Genomic DNA, 16,680 nt, shown 5'->3' with positions numbered 1-16,680 from the left:
AGGCAATTCACTTTGTCTTGTTCATCCTCCAAAAGCCCATCTCCAGTATAACCCTGAGGAACATCGCCCAGAGCAATGTGATTCTCAGAGCCTGGAATGAGATACAACCTCATTTTTGCTAAATCTTGCCATCCAATTATATTGCGTCCTTTGACTGCAACATAGACTTTTGTTAAAAATTATCTTACCAAACAATCTTGAATTAAAATATCCCAACATTTCTATTGGCCGAATGCTTTAGGGTTAACATCTGTCTGGGTCAAGGTAATAGAACCTTGCAATTTATCCAAAAACATGGCATCCGACAAAATCGTTATAGGCAAGCCAGAATCTGTCATAATTAGGATTTCGACTTTCCCAAATAATGCAATCCCCAAAGGACCTCTGACGTTATTACTGTTGAATTCAGAATTGCATTCAACTGTTAAGAGAACATCATATAATTGCTCCATGAAACCATCAAGAGACTCAGAAAATTCTACACTGTTAACTCTAGTAGTTCTTTTAGCAGATCTACAGATACCTTGAAAGTGGCCTGTTTTTACATAATACACATCTTTTGCCTACAGCAGGACACATAGGATTATTGCTAAGATGTGACTTCGACCCTCACCTATAACAACTTGTGTTTCCCTTTCTCATCAATTGTTTATAGGTCTGTTTAGGTTCACGGCATTGATGCAGTCCCCAGTTTCATGGCCGGAGGTCTTAACCAAGTTGATGGAATGATCATTTTGAAGTGCTTTAGAGGTAATAATGGATCTCTCAATGCTCTTGGCAAAGTTAATTGTTTCCAAGAGTGTGGGTTTCCTACAACTAAGGAGGCGTTTTTGAATTTTCCTTGAAAAGCAAGAGAAAACTAACTGGTCACGAATGTAGATATCAAGATTCGCTTCAAACTCACAAGTGGAGGCTAAGACTCGTAGTTCCAAGATGTATTCATCTACAGTCTCATCTGCACGTTGTTATCTCCTGAAAAAGTTGTGTCTTTCTCTAACATTATATTTGGCTCTTGATCATAATGTTTTGCCAAACGAGCTAACTCCTCTTTGTAGGCATCCCAGTGTTCTGAATCACCAGCCTCTCCTGGAGGTGTGGGAAAAGGGGGTAAATTCTCGAAAACATGCTGTGCAGAAAGACCCAAGCAACCATAAAGAATCGCAACTTTGTGAGCAGGTGCAAACTTGACTGCTTTGATTGCTCCAACATGATTTTCAACTGATTTTATCCATTGTCGCCAGGGGATGCTGGGTTTACCAGGATGCTGCAAGAAAGGAGGCGACTGTGTAAATTGCTGAGACGTGGCCATGAAAGCAAAAGGATTGAATCTGACAATATTAAATATTGTATATGCACTAAACAGTCAAAGTGGAAACAGCAATAAAGTTAACACAGCACCTGTAATATCAGAAAAATTTAATATTGTCAATGCAATAACTGTACGAAAATAAAAGTTTTACATGTAATCCTAAAGATCAATACTGCACAGTACTTTATAGTAAGGTGAGCCAGTCACCGAAGTTGCAGGCAATGAATTAAGAATTAAGAGTCAAGTGTTTGTAACAAGGTGAGCCTATCACCGAAACTGAAGGCTCCAAATAAGGAAATAGAAAATGTTTAAACAAGATGAGCCCTTCACCGAACTTGAAGGCTCCAAATATGTAAATGCGGAATTTTAAATGAAAGTAGTAAGGTGTGCCTGTCACCGTAGGCGTGGAGAGGCTTAAATCCTACCTGTATCGTTGAATGGCTGGAAGCGGCAAGGCTGTAGCATCGTAATAGTGCAAGCAGCCCAATCCAATATGGCCGCCTGCGTGATGACTTCGACACGTAATGCCGGGTTGAGCTGCCGGTGACATCAAGCAAAGAGAGCAGCTCCGAGTTATTGCAGGCAAGGTGCGAGCCACGCTAATTAAGGCTGTGCACCGTGCCGGAGATTGAGGGACGAAGATTTAAATCGGATCGTTGTGCAGGCCATCGAGAAATCTTTAAAAATCGGCTGGTGGGTGCTGAGCGCGTGGGCTCCCCCGGTTGTCCCCAAATGAAGTGAAGGACGAGGCAGGAAGGTTAGAGGTAAGTAACTTATGGATTTGTTCCATTAAATTGAGCACCCATGACCGAGCGCTCCCGCTGCATACCAGGATCTCCATCAACTGATTAACGTTAACAGAATCCTGGCACGCATCGTTCAGAGCCTGATCATGAAACAAGGTTTGAACAATGCTTTACATACACAAGACATCCACGCGCTGTCTCCAGCGCGAGGATGCCTCCATGAGATGCTACACACTACAGTGGGGCTGAACGGGCCTGAATTTTAAAAGGTGGTTGATAACGCTGAGGCTGCCTTACTTTACGTCACTTTATGGAATCTGGTGCTGTGCAGTAGACTCCTTTTTATTTTTCTTACAACGCGGTACCTCTGACTGGCCACTATGTGGCTTTGCCGGTGATCCGAGAGTCCAGGCAGCTCTTCCTGTGGGCCTTGCTTGTCTCTATCAGGCGTTGCAGGAGGCTGCAACAACTTTCCTCATACTGCGGGCCTCAGGGTGTACTTGAGATGCTGGTGTTCCTCGCTGCCGGTGCCAATAATAAAATCCTACTCTCTGTGACGGATGGCAGCAGCCAGGGCAGTGAGGATCGCACTGTGGGTACGGCGAGGTGGCCATTCACTTGATCAAAGTCAGACTAGGTCAGGCCATTGCACACGAATCACCTAAGTAAGTGATGATGTTACCACTTTAATACTGGAGGTCAGGACAGTCTGCCTCACACTACGGGGTGTTTCTCTTGCTGCAGGACAGACAGGGGATGCTTCAGCCAGTTTCTTCTGTTTGGTTCTGGGGCAACTGGGCCACTGCGGGACGATCGGTACCTCTTAGTTCTGCTGGCTGGCAGTGCAGCATATTTTCAATGTAAATTCCAGTCGGGCCCGCCGCTTGCAAAGCGCCCAGTGCTGCTGGTGTACCTATGGGGCACAGTCGTGGCTCCGTGCATTGTTCTGAAGGGGAAGTGATGCTTCCGGGTATAGAGGCAGCGGACGATCCACGTTCCTTCCCCCTGCTGCTGGCATCACAAGGTAGTGCTGGCACCTTGCTGTTCTCGAGCCCCATACTGTCTGCCGCATACCAGTTACAGGCTGCTGTTAATGTAGATGCAGGCTCTCGTCTCTAGAAGCCGGTGAGAGACTCTCTGTGCAATGCTGGTGTAAGAGTCCACCCAGCACCGTTGTGATAGCAGCAGATGCCGTAATGCCTTTTGCTCAGTCTACTCTTCACCCTCACCAGGAACTTGGAGCGTCTTTCAGCAAGCATGTGGGGTCAGTTCCGCCTCGTCGCCCATGTTGCATCATGGGCCCCAGGCCCACATGATAACGAAAAAGGACACAGACGCAGTGTATATGAATACTGGAACTGGCCACGAGCACGTGCACCCAAGCCCTTTTATTAGCAGGGTCCCGTTACTCGTGACGACTGTGATGGTGGGTGTAAGATGAATGTGTGTCCACTCCCACAAGGGGGTTGCTGACTAACCAAGATTCTGCTGAGATACTAGAAAGTATCCAGTGCAACACTACAATGTCCTTCCAAAGCAGTCTCAAACATTCTCAATGTACTCTCCGACTCTGGGTCTTCATCTGATCATGCCTCTGCAGGCTTGTCTGGAGCTGGGCACCTACAGCCTTTGTCGCACCTTGGCTGCAAAAGCTATGGCTGTGTATATATTTTGGCCCAGACCCCGGGCGGTGCCAACTCAGTCTTATATTCTAGCAATCTGACCTCGTCACCGTGTGGGCCCAGAGATTTTCAGCCTCAGCCAGTTGCATGTTCAAGCTGCCCATACAGGACCCTCCTAAACCAAGGACCAGGCCTGAGGAGGGGGGTGTCCCAGGACCTGGGGATTGCCTCGTCTCTCAGTCTTATCCCCCAGTCCATCTGCACACCCATAAGGGAACCAATCCAGCATAAGAGGCGATCCCAGGCACTTCTGTTGCGGGCCGGTTTTCCAGCAGCACCAGCCCTCTGTTGCCGACCAGGGCACACCAGGCAGTAAAATTACTTTTCAGATTCATGCAGTGTTCACAAGGACAGACCATCTCTCTCCCACGTGACCACGTCAGTCTGCCTGTCACTCCCTCGAGTCACTGGTCCCATACTCACCAGTGCTCCTCTGTGTGATGACTGTGCAGTCTCCTCGGTTGGGGTCAACCATGTGCCGGAGTGGGCTACCTCACTACCCGCAGCCGTGCCCATCTCCGACCCGTTCACTGTTCCAGAGACCCATACTTCTGGGTCCCTGCTGTTCGCATCCCATGCCAAATTCACCAGCCAGGATGCCGGCTGTGCCCCGTGGCTCTTTCAGTCATCACTAGGAGGCCACCTCAGGGATTGTGGCCTTTCAAATTACAGTAAGACTGCTGCCATCTTGAATTTCAGCCGCCACTCAGCGATCCGCCACTTGCAATTTTCAACCACAACGACACTTGTCAATGTTCAGGCAGTCCTGCCATATGCAGTGGGTGCTCGCTGGGCTGGATCAAGGTAGGGGTGATCTTAATTTTGCAGGATGTACGCTGATTCCGAATTGAGTGCGGGGAGCAGCAGTGAAGTGTGACACACTCCATAGCACTTAGCCAGGTACACACTTCTTTGTAGGTTCCTTCATGGTTACCTGTAAATACCAACCTAAAATCAACCATGGAGCTGGCAGCTGTTGACTGATTTCAAAAGGATATGACCAAATCGATTTGTTTAGGAATACTTCATCCTAGCAGTAAAGTTATTCAGAAACAATTAAAATATTTACAAATGAATGCTCAGTGTGATAAGTGAAAACACAGTGTTCAAAAAGTGAGAAGTGATCACATAAACTGACGAAAAGATCAAGGGCAATTTTTAAAGAACACAGAGATCACGAAAATTTGGAAAGTGATTGAATATCCGGACGGCGAGAGGAAATAAAAAGCTGCTGACTCTTTACCTCCACCTAATTACAAGCTGCCTGATAGGTCGAGGGGGACTGCGACGCTCGCCTGCTGGCTCCTGTGCACGCCTGGTTCTCAGCGCCCACATCACAAGGGGACTACACCTTCCAGCATTTCCTCTGAGGCACACTGCTCTTCCTGTCACCAAGAAGCGGCAGGAGGTGCTTTAAAAGCCGTCGCGGGCTCCCGCTTCTCGGGTCCCGTTGGTCTTTTGTTTTAGCTGCTGACTCTTTGCCTCCACCTAATTACACGCTGCCTGACAGGTCCGAGGGGGACCTCAACGCTCGCCTGCTGGCTCCTGTGCACGCCTGGTTCTCAGCGCCCACATCACAAGGGGACTACACCTTCCAGCATTTCCTCTGAGGCACACTGCTCTTCCTGTCACCAAGAAGCGCCAGGAGGCGCTTTAAAAGCCGTCGTGGGCTCGTCAGCGACAGGAAAAGGCAGGGCAGGGCCACCCCCCTTGGTCTTTGCTTTTGATATGACATATGGACCGAAGTCATTTGTACTTGTCGCATACAGTAGTAAGTGTCACCCTGTTGTTTTAGTTCATCCAAACTTTGTGTAATATATTCGGGACATCTGCCATAGGTTTTTGTTGCTCCTATTGTTGGTTTTCTTGCTTGTCTTAGGTTTGGGATTATGTGTTCTCTATTTTCTTTTTTTTTGTAAAGCACCGCAGCTGAGTTTCCTGTGGGTTTAGTTTCTTAGACTGAAATTGAAGCGCTGACCGTTGTTCTTGCCACGGGACTACCAACATCAGAACCCCTTGTTTCCTGGGAGGGAGGAGCATATAGCTCCTTGTAATCCCGCAGCGCATCCGAGCGGGATTTTCAAGATGGCGCCCGTGACCAGTCTCCCAGAAGGGGAGGTTAGCGGTCTAGTTGCGGGGACTCCAGGATACCAAGAGGGCGGAAGTAAAGCCTCGTCCGCGTTCGAGGAAGGAGAAGAAGAAGCCGAGATCGGAGGAGAGGAAAACGCCGACGCCGGGAAAAGAGAAGAGGACTTCGCCGAGGAGACAATAGACGGGGAGGCTACTGCGAAGGACAGAGAAGTAGGGAAGAGAGACCTGCAGAAACGGGAGACCCAGCTCCAGGTGCAGTGTGAGCACAAGAGAAGAGCAAAAGACACGACCCTACCGCCTAGAGGTGCCGCCTGCAGGTCTGACCGACCCAAGGAGGAGGAGGGCGGCAAGACCCTACTGCCACGACCCAGGAGGGCCGTGGCCGAAGGCAAGTACCTTTTGTTAAATACCTCAGCACAGGGTGGTGGAGACTGGGACACTAAGCATCTACGCCTAACTGCATAAAAGGGGAACAGCACACTACCTTCTTCGCACGTGTGAACCCTGGGGACCCTGAACTCACATCCCGGGTGACGGCTGACGGTATTTCAGGATAAGGAGGACAGCTTTATTGAGTTTGTTTTTATTCTCTTTATTTTGAGGGTCACTGCTCCGGTTTTCCCTCCTTGTGAGACGGACAGAAATAGAGGAGGAACAGACCTGGACATCACCTACACCAAAGGAGAGAGGGCTCTCGAATTACCTGGACATTATCCCCCCCCCCTTCCTTTTGGACAAAAGAAAGGACAGTGTACAGCTCCCTAATACGGCCTTGGTCTGGTATTTCTCTGTTAAACGTTTCTATACAGTACCTGACCATTAAACATCCCCACGAACACCAGTACTGCCTGAGCGTCTCATTGCTAGGGTGATCACACTCCCACGCGTTCACACGCTTCAAGAGGCAATCTTGAGCCTGATAGAGATTGGAGGACGCTATTCCACCAAACGTTAGAACAGTAAGCATCAGTTGTGTGAAACACAAATAAGAGGCTTCGTGTGTATATTGGTTGCTAGGGACTGGAAACATGAGTAAACGTAAGGCGGGAGTGGATATGGGGGTTGTGGGTGCTCTTGATGCTTTTCTCTCCAGGGCGGAATCAGCGCTAATGCATGAAATCCAAATAACAGAACGAAGGTTATTGTTAGAGCCCCAGACATCTCTTGGCACTCTTAGTACCAATGCAGTTGCTACTCAATCCCCGTTAAACCACATAGATGACATCACACCGTATCCTAGCCAGCCCTCTTTAGTACAATTAAATGCTGTGCTATCTACTTCACCTAGGCCGATTTGTTCTCCTAGCACCTCTATGGTCACTACTAGGGGTCAGAAGTCTAGTCAGGCTACAAGCTGTGAACTGCCCATATAAAAAAGGAAAGCCCGTGGGCCACAAAAATCCAACCCTTTGCCCTCTAGAGCTGCCAAACGGAAGGTAGTTCCGAATGGAAACAATATTAGCCAACAAACCAACATGCCAACTAATATATGTCCTCCAACTGGCATTATTGACTCTCTTCTCCCGTTCAGTGTGGATGATCTCTGTAAACGGTTAGAACTGAAAATTACAGTTTTGATCAGCCCTCTATTAAAGAAGTTGACCTCGATCGAAGAGAGACTCAATAAAATAGAGCAGGGTATCCTTAGCACCCCCTCAACTAATCTTAATGGGCACAAGGGTGGTGGGATCACAATGCAACCGCCAAGGGGGGCTGAAACAGTCCTAAGGGAATCACCAACTAACGCCTGCCACACCCACCTCCGTTAGTGATAATCCCAGAGATAACACAGCCTATTAACATATCCCAAGGAGGTACATCTTTGCCTTTGACATTACAGCAAGGGAATAGTGGCACTAGTACACGGCCCCTCCAGTCTTCCGCTGCTAGTATTCAGACTTCTCATAATGCTCTATATCTTTCCCCCCCGAAGCTACACCACGTACAGTAGTTTTGGCTAACGTTCCAGTGCTCTCCTCCAATGCACAGGAACACTGGTCAATGTTAAGGAACAAGGCCATACATCGACTGAGTAACAGGACTGGCCTAAACGATCATCTATTTTCTGAATTTAAAATGGCCTGCAGAGTACCCGGGGTTTGGAAATCATATAAGTCTCTACCCGGTGACTGTGTGGTCCTAAATTTCAGGTCACCAAACCTGGTCCAGCATATATTGTAGAGGTCCAGGAACTGCTACATTAAGGTGAATGACATTAACATCCTTCCCTTGGGTTTTTTCTATCAACCAACTAGTGTTAATAGGTACAGCGAAAGCAGAGGGGCATCCCAAGTATATGGTCAGCATAACTATTCGGTCACCACAAGAAACCGTTTTGATATCCTTAATTCCTTGGAAGACATAGATTGAATTGGATCATCGGTTTGCACCCTTTCATCAGGAAATCGAGACACCAAGGGCCAGATAGGGTTTGATTTTAGATTGTTCACCTATGATCCAGTTGGATTGCTTAATGCTAAAGTCAACTCCAAGGTGAAGGCTGTACATGTCTGTAGCCTAGATACTCTAGAGGGTGCATGTAGAATAGACGTGGGCACAAGCATTGGAGTGGGAGTGAAAGGTCAAACTAAACTTCTTCTTGTTGAAACCCCTATACCACCTAGCACTCCTAGTTCGGCAAGTTGGGTTGATGACCACGTATCATATCTCCAAACTAATAGTAGCAATTCAACCGAAGGGCATTCAAACCCACATCTGTCTATTGTTTCATGGAATATAGCGTGATTATCCTCTAAAACCACCTCAACCGAATGGTCAGCCTATATTGACAATTATGACATTTGGGTATTTCAAGAAACATAGTCTCTGGCCAAAATGTATCATCCCGTTTCTTAAATTTTTCAAAAGCTGCACTGGTGGTCTTACTTGCTGGGTTAGTCAGCAAGTGGGTTACACGGTGGAGGAAGTACACATTGATAGTCCGGACATCATGGCCATTCGGCTTCGGAAGACGCAGGAACCTGATGTCATGATTATTAATGAATATGCAAGGGGATTGCCGGGTAGTAAGGGATCCAATGTAGTTACCCTCCTCGACAGGTTTATAGAAAGCCTGCGGGGAAGTTGTAACATGATAATAGCAGGAGATTTTAACTGCTCCTTTGAGCCATTGGACTATGACAATGGTAACCTTAGTATAGAGGAGGACGCACAGTGGAATATTCCGCAATTAGAGCTGTGCCCCATTAAAAAATGGACTCAGGCCGCACTAAAGTTAAAAGGGTTGTGCCTGGAAAAGGGATTGAGGGCAGTCAACCGGAGGTCGCAGTCTGACAGAAAGGGTGCTCATACTTTCAATAACGGCCTGAGAAGTAGCCGCATAGAATATATATTCCTCAAAATAGAATTCTGGACATCCCTTTTGGATATGTCAGTGCAGGAACGGATTGAAAGTGACCACAACCCGCTGGTATTATTATTGCAGGCACCATGTTTATCCAATTTTATTAATAGGGCCGCTGAACATGTAACAGCAGAGGTAACGCTCACAAATGACCTGAGGAGAGTTAGATGGTCCAGGCTTATTAATACCGACGAGGATCTGGAACAGATGACGACAATGGTTGCCCATTCGATAACCACTCTTCATAATTGTGATTCCCAGGAGGACATCAATTCTATTGTCCTTCATGTCCATAATGACCTGTTTAAGAAATTAAAAAGTTTTTTTATCAAAACCAACAAACCTAGGTCAAAGTCCCGTGCAAAGGCAGCCTCATGGTATAATAAATCCTGCAGAGAGGCATATAGGGTATTATCAAGGGCCATTAGATCAAAAGTTATGGTTGATATTAAAAAGGCACGGGCTAGGTATAAGAAAACCCAATCACAAGCAAAGAAGGATTGGGATGAGGCTCGCTGGCAAGACCTGCTAGCAGCTAGTAAAGGGAAAAACATGGTCCAATTTTGGCAGCTTGTAAAATGGGGTGGAGGCGAACCCACACAGATACCAATCAATCATGTCGCTCCTGAACTGTGGGCTTCACATTATGAGGCCCAGTTCACTGCCAATAACTGCAGTGCGACTTATTTCAATGGTCCAAACCAATCACCACTCTATGTTTTACCAGTCTCGAGGTCGAATCCGTATTACAATCGATCCCGAGAGGAAGGGCTCCAGGTCCTGATTGTATACCGGCAGAATTGTTCATGCACGACAAAGAAAACTGGGTAACCTATATTAAGATACTCGCCAATGCTATTGTCAGTGGAGCCCCTATTCCGGATACATGGTCAGGTGCCAAAATCTTACCCATATATAAAAAAGGAGATCGCTCACTACCAGGCAACTATAGGCCAATAAGCCTCATAGATTCCATTCAGAAGGTTGTTGCTAGGTTAGTTTTGGGTAGAATTCCGGCCTGGATAGAAGATACAGATATTTTAACACCACTTCAGGTGGGGTTTCGACCCCATACTAGCACCATAGATCAGGTTTTTAGGTTTGTGCTCATTTATTGGCGGGTGGTGTGTATTGGAGGGGGGACAATCTATGCGGCCTTTATCGATCTCAAATCTGCATTCGATCTGGTCCCCCGCACTAAAATGTGGAGAGCTTTTATGGATATGGGGATGCCATTGGAACTGTTGACCATTCTAGTTAAACTGCATGATTCAAACTATGCACAGGTGAGTTGGGGAACGCAGGGGAATGTTACAGATAATTTCCCTGTTTCCAAGGGGTACGCCAAGGATGCGTCTTGACACCGACCTTGTTTTCTTTATTTATTAATAGGGTTGTCCAGTATTTTTCCACTTATCCTACTGATGCCCCAACATTAGCCGGTATGAAGATACCACTTCTTATGTTCGCTGATGACACCCTAATTTTATCAAAGACCCAAAAGGGTTTGCAGGTGCTTTGTCCCGCTTTGAGGTGTTTTGCCGCGACCATGAGCTAGTGGTAAATGTGGAGAAATCAACGTTCATGGTGCTCCACAGATACAAAGCTATAAAAGTGAGAGTATACATGAATAATGTTTTATTGGATCAGACTGATGTATTTACATACCTGGGGATAACACTAGGTAGGAAACTAAATTGGAAGCCCCAGATTGATATGCTGGCCCTTAAACATGCACAATTAGCTGGTGTATTGATAAAAGAGCAGAGGCTCTCGCAGATCAAGCCCATCGCCCCAGCTCTCAGGATCTATAATTCTAAAATCAGAACCTCTATATTATATGGTGCTGAACTTTGGGGCTTTGAGGACTTCTCACCTATGACGCTAGCGCAAAATAAATTTGTGAGAACATTAATAGGCCTCCCGCAAGCTACACCACTCAGTCCTTTAAATCTAGATTTGGGTTGCCATAGTGTGGAGGCGCTAGTCCGCTTTAGACCGATGGCATTTTGGAGAAGGCTTTGGACTACTCCAGATCTTTCACTGTATGCCAAAGCTGTTTCTGAAGTTAGGATGTTGAACTGCTCACGTAAGATCTCTTGGTTGGGCAACGTAAAAACCACTTTGACTGACATGGGGATGAGCAATTTGTGGGAGGACCCATTGAATAATCGATTTCCATCGAAAAAGGATTTTAAGGCAGCATATTGGAATATGGTTAAAATCAAGCGACTTACATCCCCCATGAGGTCCACCCTGGCAAGGAATTTTATGGAGTTTAAACAAGAGATCAAGTTAGAAACCTACTGGGACTCCATCACCAGACCGAAAGATAGGAAGCTGTACCACCAGTTTAAGGTGGGCTCACTCCCAATAAAGGCACTTACCAGTAGATGGCACCATTTAACAGATGATAAATGTTTTTCATGTCCAGCCCAAAGTGAGTCTCTAGCACATATCTTGTTTTTTTGCCCAGCTTACAGGGCACCGAGAAATAAGTGGCTCAAACCCATTTGTAAGAACATGGGCACAAGACTAGCCATGGAGGCGCTGAGGATTCTAAAGACTAACACCCAGGAATCCATAGTAATCGCTGTGGCAAAATTCTTGAGCTGGATGTGGGTCATCCGAGCCAATATGATGAAGGCACACTAACTGTGCAAGCTGCTGACAAGAGGTTTTAGATATCAAGGACTGGGTGTTGTTGCCCCACTATCAGTTTGGGTTTTGGGAATTGTTCTTAGGAAATGACTTATTGTTTACCGCTTGCTAAATATGGGCACAGTAGCATTGTGAAAAAACATGAAACAATTGGTAGTCGCATATCTCCTGTTTTAAGTATTTTATATATTATTACTAAACAATTTTAACTGTGTTTTTAACACTATGTGTTTCATATTATTGTGGATTTATGGTACATTCATGTCCATTTCAACATTTGTTTATATAACAGTGGCTTTTAACAATTATGTCTAAATGGTTGCGGAAACACATGTAAGCTTCTGTTTTATGAATTTTCACAGTCACTTTTTATTATAGATGTACTTTGTCTTTTATGATTTGTGATAATCGAAATAAAGACTATATATTGATTGAATATTTACAGTCTCTCAATAATAATAAGACTGCCACCCGCACCAGTAATCAAGGTCCACGGTCTCAGAAGGTAAAGGATGAGCTGCCACAAGTATCTAGAGCTTCATGAACCAAAATTGGTGCCACCACGTGGTCTTTTTGCTGCGTTCTTTGTGTTCACTTTTGCGCTACCTTTTCACTTTTTGAGCACTTTGTGTTCATTATAGCACTGAACACTCATTTGTAAATATTTAATTGTCTCTTTTGGTGCATAACATTATTACTAAGATAAAGTATTTCAATGATTGTATAGAACAATACATTGATGGGTATTATATTACATTTATTATTGTTTTTTCACAATGATAAGTTTATGGACCTTGTTATTTGATAGAATACACCCCCTGTCCATGTGGGTGGACGGGGTTGCTCGTGTAGTACACAGACATTACAAACAAACGACATCGTACATTGAGCAGTCAGTTTAAAATTCCAACAAGTCAGGCCGCAAGAGTAAATCCCACGAAAACAGCTGACCCGAGTTAGTCTTTGCCCCTGCCCTGCTAGGTGCAATCATTGTTGTGGTCTTCTATAGTTTGTATTGTTTGCGGTTAACTGAAATTGGGCTGAGAGAAACCATGTGGGCTTCATCATCTCAATTCTCTTTTGCGCTGTTTGCAGAGGCGGTATGGTTAAGTACAACCCCCATTTCTATGTTAAAGTTCCCAGTATTAGTCAGATAAATAGGGAGTGTCCCATCAGAAAGCACTGACTGCTCAACAGACCTACTCTTTAGTGCTACAGAAAGTGACCCGGCCCCTCTGCAGGATAATATTTCAGTGACTTGCCATGAAGGAGCCTCCATATAGCTTTTCAGAGCCTCCGACCTCCATCAAGGACACCCAAGAAATATGAGCATTTTCTGATTCAAAGGAGTCCTTGTGAAGAGCTGCACTTTTCCATCATTTTCTTGCCCAGGACTACCTTGCATGATGGGTAACAAGGAGGAAGTTGGATCACCCATGGTTAACGCAAGGCACCAAGTAAACACTCCCCATGAACCTGCTGTGTCCAATCTAGGTAGATATCAGCGATCTTGTTCTGGTGTAAATCTATTTTTCAAGAGGAAAGATGCAAGTCATCTACCTCAAAGCACACTATGACTACAAGAAGTCTAAAAGAAAAAAAACTCTTGACAAAACTCTGAGCATTTGTAGGGCCACAATCAAGTCACAGAGCTTTGTCAAACTCACTTCAGTCCCACTAAAACATCTGTCAACTTTAGTTCTTTGCCAACTAAAAGATGTCTGATTCCAAGGAATAAAGCAAAAACCAAAGGAAATGATGGACGGAGTGTTGTACATTGCAAGCACTCACCCCCAGTCAACTGATCTGGGTTTAATCCATCACCGTTCTTTAGCCCACTCTGCCACCCCAGTTCAGACATGGCCATATGCAAATCAGTCTGACCTTGTGCCTCATGGGAACAGTCCAGCCCGAACTGCCAAGCCATGTCTTCCCTGGACCGGAAACAAGCTTCCTAGGACCGGTTTCTGGCATTTCAGCCGTCTTCAGCCAGGCTTGCTTGAATCCAGTGGCAAAGTGAGCAAGGGACTCACGTCTGAGCATACCTTGCCAACTTATGGCGAACAAAGCAAAAACCAAAGGAAATGATGGACGGTGTGTTGTACATTGCAAGCACTCACCCCCAGTCAACTGATCTGGGTTTAACCCATCACCGTTCTTGAGCCCACTCTGCCACCCCAGTTCAGACGTGGCCATATGCAAATCAGTCTGACCTTGTGCCTCATGGGAACAGTCCAGCCCGAACTGCCAAGCCATGTCTTCAATGGACCGGAAACAAGCTTTCTAGGACCGGTTTCTGGCATTTCAGCCGTCTTCAGCCACGCTTGCTTGAATCCAGTGGCAAAGTGAGCAAGGGACTCACGTCTGAGCATACCCTGCCAACTTATGGCGAACAAAGCAAAAACCAAAGGAAATGATGGACGGAGTGTTGTACATTGCAAGCACTCACCCCCAGTCAACTGATCTGGGTTTAATCCATCACCGTTCTTTAGCCCACTCTGCCACCCCAGTTCGGACATGGCCATGGCTGGGACGCTCAAGGGCAGCCATGCGCTTTATAAATCTGTTTTCATTTCATTTCATTCATTTCATTTCATATGCAAATCAGTCTGACCCTGTGCCTCATGGGAACAGTCCAGCCCGAACTGCCAAGCCATGTCTTCCCTTTACCGGAAACAAGCTTCCTAGGACCGGTTTCTGGCATTTCAGCCGTCTTCAGCCAGGCTTGCTTGAATCCAGTGGCAAAGTGAGCAAGGGACTCACGTCTGAGCATACCCTGCCAACTTATGGCGAACAAAGCAAAAACCAAAGGAAATGATGGACGGAGTGTTGTACATTGCAAGCACTCACCCCCAGTCAACTGATCTGGGTTTAATCCATCACCATTCTTTAGCCCACTCTGCCACCCCAGTTCAGACATGGCCATATGCAAATCAGTCTGACCCTGTGCCTCATGGGAACAGTCCAGTGGCAAAGTGAGCAAGGGACTCACGTCTGAGCATTTTGTACCGCTTTGTTCGCCATAAGTTGGCAGGGTATGCTCAGACGTGAGTCCCTTGCTCACTTTGCCACTGGATTCAAGCAAGCCTGGCTGAAGACGGCTGAAATGCCAGAAACCGGTCCTAGGAAGCTTGTTTCCGGTCCAGGGAAGGCATGGTTTGGCAGTTCGGGCTGGACTGTTCCCATGAGGCACAGGGTCAGACTGATTTGCATATGGCCATGTCCGAACTGGGGTGGCAGAGTGGGCTAAAGAACGGTGATGGATCAAACCCAGATCTGTTGACTGGGTGTGAGTGTTTGATTGGTTCTGATGCTCAGTCCATCACCACCCCCTTTTGTACCGCTTTGTTTGCCATAAGTTGGCAGGGTATGCTCAGACGTGAGTCCCTTGCTCACTTTGCCACTGGATTCAAGCAAGCCTGGCTGAAGACGGCTGAAATGCCAGAAACCGGTCCTAGGAAGCTTGTTTCCGGTCTAGGGAAGGCATGGTTTGGCAGTTCGGGCTGGACTGTTCCCATGAGGCACAGGGTCAGACTGATTTGCATATGGCCATGTCCGAACTGGGGTGGCAGAGTGGGCTAAAGAACAGTGATGGATCAAACCCAGATCTGTTGACTGGGTGTGAGTGTTTGATTGGTTCTGATGCTCAGTCCATCACCACCCCATTTTGTACCGATTCCAAGGAATGACAGAATCAAACAAAATCATAACCTAAAGTAAGATTACAACTGGGGTGTTAGACAGTGTTCACATCCAAATCAGATTCAAGTAATTCAGGCTTGGTCATTTCCACACCGCATCACATAAAAATACTAATTTCTCATACTCAAAATACCGATCCTTCAAAGTAGTGCAAAGGAAAAGCTTGTCAATTTTAATAAAGACACACAACACTTCACGTTTACATTACTGTAGATCTCGCGCAGTAGGATGCAGCAACAACAAACCACACACAGCCTTCAACTTGGTTATTTTCAGTCCATCTCCCCAGAGACTAAATATTTCCTTGCACCCCTCATTGGGGTAGCCCACCACAATAATGGCTGGAGCAATCTCAGTCAATCTCAGTCAATTTTACATTATCTGAGAGCGGTAAACCTCCATACAATTTTTTTTTAATTGACCTGAAATAGTCAATTACCCAAAAAATAGTGAATTTAATTATGTTAGAATTCAAGTATAGAAGCCATAAATAACAAGTAAAAACAGAACCCTAGATATTAATCAGTCCTTTTCGTTCTTTCCTTTTGCCCTTACGTTTGATAAAAAAAGAGACCCTATAATTAAAGAAATAAGGAAAATGCTACTTACTCTGTAAGCATCTGCTCTTGAAGCATAGTGTTGTAAAAGCACATGCTCTGTTTTCTCCTGCCATCTAGTGTTGGACTTGGACACTTGCAAGTTGTTTTTCTTGGAAGAAATCTTTCGAGTGATGAGGGATATAGTGACTTCTCCCTTTGCTGGCAATGCACATGGGCACCAACTCCATGTTAGATTATCCAGCTGGTGAGAGTAGCATAGAGTGATGAACAGACCGGGTGTGGTGCACGTATATCGCAAAAGGAACTTAATTAGTAAAGGTAAGAGATTTGTGACCAGAGCCACACGCTTCTGGGGTGGAGGGTGGGCACATGTATTGTATTATAATTGCATTTATATTACGCTTACTACCCCTGACGAGGCGCTGAATGGGTGTTGGGGGGGAGTGGCTCTATAGCCCTTTTTGAAAGAGCGCTTAGACTTCTTCTTTCAGGAGGTTGAGGTGTCCTCTACTGAGGCAGTTTGTGGTGGTGGATGTTGGGAGGGAGTATGAGGAGAACTATGCCA

At 46.0% G+C, this 16,680-nt stretch overlaps 1 long non-coding RNA gene across 1 annotated transcript in view; it reads left to right on the top strand.

The window, feature by feature from the left end:
* Positions 1-1,975: 1,975 nt before the first annotated feature.
* Positions 1,976-16,680, top strand: part of LOC146810959 (uncharacterized) — a 31,020-nt gene continuing 16,315 nt past the window's right edge. Inside the window, exon 1 of the long non-coding RNA XR_014965758.1 lies at positions 1,976-2,073. This is a non-coding gene — a long non-coding RNA (uncharacterized LOC146810959). The remainder of the gene's footprint in view (positions 2,074-16,680) is intronic.

The sequence above is a fragment of the Triturus cristatus genome, chromosome 7, assembly GCF_964204655.1.
Source record: "Triturus cristatus chromosome 7, aTriCri1.1, whole genome shotgun sequence".
Lineage (NCBI taxonomy): Eukaryota > Metazoa > Chordata > Amphibia > Caudata > Salamandridae > Triturus > Triturus cristatus.
This window is presented reverse-complemented; position numbering and strand designations above follow the sequence as displayed.